At 32.7% G+C, this 7,500-nt stretch overlaps 1 pseudogene; it reads left to right on the top strand.

The window, feature by feature from the left end:
• The window catches only part of LOC119574069, a 408-nt pseudogene extending 208 nt beyond the window's left edge, over positions 1-200 (top strand).
• The last annotated feature ends 7,300 nt before the right edge of the window (positions 201-7,500 follow it).

Here is a 7,500-nt window from a genome sequence, read left to right as displayed (position 1 = left end):
ACACGCACAGTCGCCTGTACACCTTACAAGCCTACTTCTACGTCCACACCCATGGCATCGGCTAGAGGGAGGCTGAGGCTGAACCAGAGCCCCACTACGAAGGTTATGGATATGGCCTTTACCGAGCCTATTGTTTCGGCCTCTACCGCCCATTTGGCTACGGTCTTTACTGACCTTTTGCCTATGGATACTATGGGTGAATTATTTCCGTGCGTATTCATATATCGAAGAAACGAACAAAACAAGCACTCACTGTGGTCCTGTTTCACTTCCTTAATAGACACTATGATAAGCATGTTTACTAAACATAGCAGAATCTTTTCAAATAACCTTAAACTTAAAAGCATTTAATAGACATACACTCTATCTAGAGCGAGCTACCTGATTTTACGAAATAAAGCTTATATTAATACAACTTATAAACTATGAAAGTATGAATTTTATTGAGCTCCATAGCGTCAGTTAAGAATTTTAATGTTTTATCTTGAAACCTTTAAATAGAGCTGATATTGTAAGGTCCTGTTGGTTAAACAATAATCATAATGTATATCTCACTATGTAATTAACATATGGTCTTGTTATTCCTGGGAGTTTTTTTTCAAAGACAGAACTTTTTTTCCTTTTTTTTTTAACCAAGAGCTAGAAATTCACATTTAAGTGACTTTATCAACTTAAAGATTCAGTGTGTAATCATGCATTTGTGTGTATGTGTGTATGCGTGTAATCTAGTTATTCCATCTACTAGTTATTCCTTCTTCATAAACACCTCGTCTATCATTATTAGGATCCTGAAATTTTTGAGTCAATTACACTGACTCCCACGGGGAATGTACGTCTATGGAACTAGTAACATGCTAGTAATGGCTAGTAGTAGTTTTAGTACTGTTCATTCTGGGTCATACTTTCGAAGACAATTCTGGTCAGGGAGAGTTGTTATTTATCTATATTAATGCGTTTTACATTATTCCTTCTTAACATATATATAAAAAAAATTTGTATATATATATATTATATATATATATATATATATAGATAATATATGTATATATTATATCGTGATATAGATATCTCTATACGAAGATTGTAAGTGTATGATATATATCATATATATTGATAGTAGATATACTCAAGGATAGATAAATATAGTACTATGATACTGGTATTTAAAGGTAGTACCTGACCTTGAAGATCCTTTAGCAGATCTCGCATAATATGGAATGACATAGCATCATTATAATATAGAGTTAGATAACATCAAAAGGTTACGCATCCTCATCTAACACATGAACTAAAATTTATATATACCACATATATGCTTGTGTGTAGAAGATGCTATACATACATATATATATATAGTATATATATATATATATATATATATATATATATATATATATATATATATATATATATATATGTATGTATGTGTGTGTGCATAAATATAGTATATATATTACAAATACTCATATATAGTGGTGTATGTGTGTGTGTACTCATACAGTATATATATACTTATATGTATATGTTTGTGTGTGAAATACGATATATATACTTATGGTCTCTATGTACATACATCTACATAACACTCAAGCAGAAACAGAAATAAAAAAAAAAAATTAAAGAAAGTTAAACACGTAGAAATTTTATGTATAAACATGTTTATGGATGGATATGCCTATATACAGATCGATGTGTTTATATGTAGATATATGTATAGATGTGTGAGTTTCTTTGTGTACGCGCGCGCGGTTTGTGTGTGTGAATGTGTACATTTATAATACATATATGTAACACACTTAGTTTAGCAATCACCTGTGTTTTGTAGTTTGTATATAGTGCATACAATATACTATGCATGTTTTGTGTAAGCAGTGCGTTATCTACATGTGTGTGTGTGTGTGCGTGTGTATGTATGGCATTTGTGTGTGTATACATACTATACATACAGTTTGCCATTTAATCTGTTAGAATATTATTCATGCATTTTGGATAACGTTGTCACCTATATTACAATGTCTATGTTTTGAAGAAATAAGCAAGGCATTATCACTTGCATCATAATGATCATCAGTTTTCCATTACATATGTCCATATGTCGTTCCCGGCAAATGGCAACGTGGCCACCAGTGTTGTGGGCGGAGTCAGATGGTATATAAGTCGTGTCGAGTCTTCCTCCCTCACTCCACACCCTAAGCCTCCACTTATGAAGTTACTGTGTCAGCAAGACCACCGGTTTGGATGGTAATGAATCATCACTAGTTTATTCTTTTTGATATCCCAACTGGTGCACCGCGATTGGTTTAAAAGAAAGAGCGGCGTGAGTGTAAGATTCTTCCTGAAAACAAAAAAACATATATATATAATAACACTTCACAGCAAATATATATATATATATATATATATATATATATATATATATATATATATATATATATATATATATATATATATAGGAAGTTAAATTACAGTTCATGGGAGCGAACGAAGATATGCTAAAAACAAATAACTATACTTTGTAATGGAACCATAATGACATTGGCTACTGTACTAATGCAGGTACGTGTTCACGCTTTAAAATGTGTGAAGGTCTTTATATAAAACAGCCCACATTCACGGGAGGTGTATGAGTTGTGATAAGCCCATGCAGTGAAACCTAAAATTACTTTTTTTCCAGTCTATTTCTGTTGCTGACGCAGTGGTACGAGCAAAGAGGGAAGCTGCACCTCATTACGGATATTCTGGATATTACGGCTACCCTTCCGTACTTATGGGTAAATGCTATGGTGTCCCTGGGAGGTCTTGTGCGTGTACACGCTGTGCGTAAACGTGAAGCCAATCCAAAGCTGAACCACATTATTTACAGAGGCCTACGATCCCGTACGGACAACTCTATGCCCCACTCGCGCCACTCCCTACGTCCACACCCATTGTCATCGGCAAAGAGGGAGGCCTGAGCGGAACCAGAGGCCTCACTACGGAGTTATGGATTATGGCCTTTACCGACCCTATGTTCGCTCTACAGCCCATTTGGGCTACGGTCTTTACAACCTTTTTGGCTGTGGGTATTATGGATAAATCAGTTTTATCGTAAAACACCCCGAAGAGAAAAAAAATAAAGACATGCATTTCACGTGTTCCTATTTTCATCTCCTTGCATAATCGACATAAGCAGTACTACTAAACATATGCAAAAACTTTTCTAAGGCAATTCTTAAAAATAATACTTAACTATAATAGATTTTTTTAATGTTGAGGTTTCATATTAATTGTATAGATGCATTCAGTAATGAGTCTTTTAAGAATGCACACCATTGATAATTTAAGATTTCAGTAAAAAGAAACAAACAAACAATATATATTTATATATTAAAGAAGGGATTAGCGTTTCCACACTAACGTTTTCATCTAGAGCAAACTAACTGATTCATGAAAATAATCTTATATGAACACTACTATGAATTTGCATGAAGTTTGAAAACTATCGCGCTTATGTAGGGTAACTTGTTGAGAGAAACTCGAATAGAGCTGATATATAAGGTTTGTTGGTATAAACAATTATAATAATATATCTCACATATGTATATATATCTGTCTGTGTGTGTGTGTCTATTGTTGTGGATATACCTGGGAGTTTCTAAAGAGAAAGCTTTTTTTTAACCAAGATCTATGTGGCTACGAAGAAAATAGGAATTTAATGTGCTTTATCAAAAATGTAAGATTGTGTGTGAGCATGAGTATATGCGTGTGCGTTCATGTGTATATTACTGCATCAGTCCATCTTTCATAGACACTTCAGAATATCAGTGAATTATATTTGTATTTCTGAATCAGTTCCACTGAGTGCCCAGTATTGTCTAAGGAATAAGTAACATGCTAGTACGCCTTCCTTAATTATGTCTTGACGTACGTTTGGTTTAGTGCTGTTCATTCTGCGTCATACTTTGAGTGGCTGAGACGAGTTCTGAACAGAGAGGGCTATTCTGTTATATATTAATGCGTTTTTGCACTATTGCATCTTACTTATAGATATGTATATTATATATCGTGAAAGATATATTCATATAGATATATATCGATATATACTATGTATTGATAGGTAGGTATACTCGAAGCGATAGATAGATATAGTAGATACATTTTCCCTTATAGGCATTAACAGAACTCTTGAAAAAACTATAACTGATCTTCGTACCATATGGAACAGAACATAGAAGCTATAATATCAGTATAGTTACAAAACAATTAAATGGTGTAAAACATTTCTTCATACATTACATTGTATATATATACATATATATGTAGACAATATGTAAAAATATATATTATATATAAACATATATATACATATGTATATATCATATATATAAGCATATATATATAAATATATAGATATATACAGTATATATATGTACCGTATATATATGTATAGCAGTAATATATATATATCTATATATCTCTATCTATATATCTATACTCATTATTATATATATATATATATATATGTTTCATCTAGATATCCATATATATTATGTATTAATTACCTGATACTATATGTTGTATATATGATTCAGTAATTGCATATAGTGTGTGTATATATACATAAATATAAATATGTATGCATATATATCCATAAATGTATATATGTGTGTGTATACAAACTATGATGTATAGATAGATAGATATGATAATATATACACACATCTACTTAGTATACAGCAGACAAACATACAGAAAGTGAGAGCACATATATTTTTATGTATAAACATTTATATACATAGATGTGAGTATATATGTATATATGTGTGTGTATGTGTATTTTTGTGTGCGCGTGCGCACGTGTGTGTGTGTGTGTGTGTGTGTGTGTGTGTATGCATACATATATATATGTGGGTGTACATACAGATACATAATCACATACGTCAATGTTTTTGTACTTTTGTAGATATATATAGTGCATACATATTAATATATGCATGTCATTGTAAGCGCGTGTTTATGTGTGTGTGTGTGTGTGTGTGTGTGTGTGTGTGTGTGCGTGCGTGCATGTATGGCATATATACATATATATACCACATATTTAATTCGTCATTTAATATGTTAGATTAATATTTATGCATTCTTGAGAACGTAATGTCTATCCTATGAAGAATAAATCAGGCATTATCACTTGCTTCTTGAAGGTCCGTCTACCAAATACCCTCGCCTCTATGTCTTTCCAAGCAAATGGAGGCCGTGGACTATAACTCTTTCTGGGCGGAGTCGGAGATGGTAGATAAGTCGTGTCCCGTCTTTCCTTTCGCCCACTCCACTCCTTGTAAGCTTCACACCATGAAGTTACTGGTAAGCAGAGAGCATTTGGTTTATTGGTAATGAAATCAGCACGTTATTCTGTACATATGAAGACATCTAGTACCATACTGGGCACCGCGGATTGTTGGACAAAAAGCGGCGTGGGTTTAAAGTTCTTCCTTAACCAAAAAAAATAAAAATAAATAAATAAATAAATAAAATAACAACACCGAAAATATATATATATATACATAGGAAGATGATGTTTTCAGTTTCATGGGAGCGAACGAAGATATGCTAAAATAAATAACTGTACTTTATAATGGAACCAAATGACATTGCTTATTGTACTAATGAATATGCATGTACGTGTTCACGCCTTAAAATGTGTGAAGGCCTATATACACACCCTCATTCACGGGAATACGTATAGGTCTGTAATAAGAGCAAGCAGTCATGAACGTAAGTTACTTCTTTCTCCAGGTTCTAGTTCTGTTGGATGCCGCATGGTATCATAGCAGAAGATGGACAGCTGAACCTCATTACGGATATCCAGGAACTACGGCTCTTACGTGCTTATGGGTATGGCTATGGCGTCCTGGAGGTCATGTGCATGTACACCTTGTAGCTTAAACGTGGAAGCCAATCCCGAAGCTGACCCACATTACTCCGGAGCTACGGATACCCGTACTGACACTTCCTATGCCCCACACGCTCACTCTTACTCCACACCCCCTGGCATCGGCAAGAGGGAGGCTGAGGCCGAACCAGAGCCTCACTACGGAGGTTATGGATATGACCTTTACCGACCCTATGGTTTCGGCCTCTACCGCCCATTTGGCTACGGTCTTTACCGACCTTTTGGCTATGGATATTATGGATGAATCAGTTTATCATAAAACCACCCGAAGAGAAAAATAAAGACATGCACTCACCGTGTTCCTATGTTCAACTCCTTGCACAATCGACACTATGATAAACTCTTAAAAATAACCCTTAATCATAAAAGACATCTTAATGTCTTGAAAAACAAATGTTGAGATTTCATATTAACTGCATTGATACATTTCAGCAATGAGACCTTTAATGATGACAAACACCGATAGTTGAGATCTCAAGGTAAACAAAAACAAACAATATATATATTTAAAAAATTATCAACGTTTTTCCATCAGGTTCATCTAGAGCAAACTAAGCGATTAAAGGAAATAATCTTATATAAACATAACTAAAAAGTTCTATGTAGTGTGAAAACTATCGCACTTATATAGTGTAACTTATGGATGGAAACTCAAATAGAGCTGATATCTAAGGATTGTTGGTTTAAACAATAATTATGATAATATATGTATATATGTATGTGGATATATATATATATATATATATATATATTATATATATATAATATTATATATATACATATATATAATATATATATATATATTATATATAGTATATATTATATATATATATATAATATATTATATGATGTGTGTATAGTATATATGATATATATATTATAATCTATCATATATATATATATATATATATATATATATATTTATATATATATATATATATATATATTGTCCTGGATATACCTGAGAGTTTTTAAAGACAGCATTTTTTTTTACCAAAATCTGTATGGCTGAGAAGAAAATATACATTTAATATTATTTGATGTTCTTTATCAAAATTGTAAAATTTGTTTTTGGGCATGTATGTGTGTGGTGCGTGTGTATGTTACTGCTTTATTCCATCTTCTATAGACACCTTAGTATATCAGTAAATATGATTTGAATTTCCGAATCTCTTACGTCGGGAATGTGCACAACCTCGCTATCATTATTCTAGTATAAGTAGTTAAGTATGTCAGTGGAATAAGTAACATACTTGTACGCTTTCTTTAGTTGGGTCTTGACGTACATTTGGTTTAGCACTTCATTCTGGGTCATATTATGAGCGGTTCTGCTCAGGGAGGGTTATTATTTATCTATATCAATGCGTTACTGCATTATTCCACTTTACATATAGATAAGTGTATTATATTCGTGATATATTCATACAGGCAGACTAATGTGTGTATATATAGATATGTATCATACATTGATAAGTGGATATACTCGAAGAGATAGAGATATATTACATATATTTTCCTTTGAAGGGTGGAGAAGGGGAACATGAAAATTTAGAAGCATTCACAGAACTCTT

Source organism: Penaeus monodon, chromosome 6 (assembly GCF_015228065.2).
Source record: "Penaeus monodon isolate SGIC_2016 chromosome 6, NSTDA_Pmon_1, whole genome shotgun sequence".
Taxonomy (NCBI): domain Eukaryota; kingdom Metazoa; phylum Arthropoda; class Malacostraca; order Decapoda; family Penaeidae; genus Penaeus; species Penaeus monodon.
The sequence above is the reverse complement of the archived record's forward strand: the minus strand, read 5'-3'. Positions and strand labels throughout refer to the sequence as shown.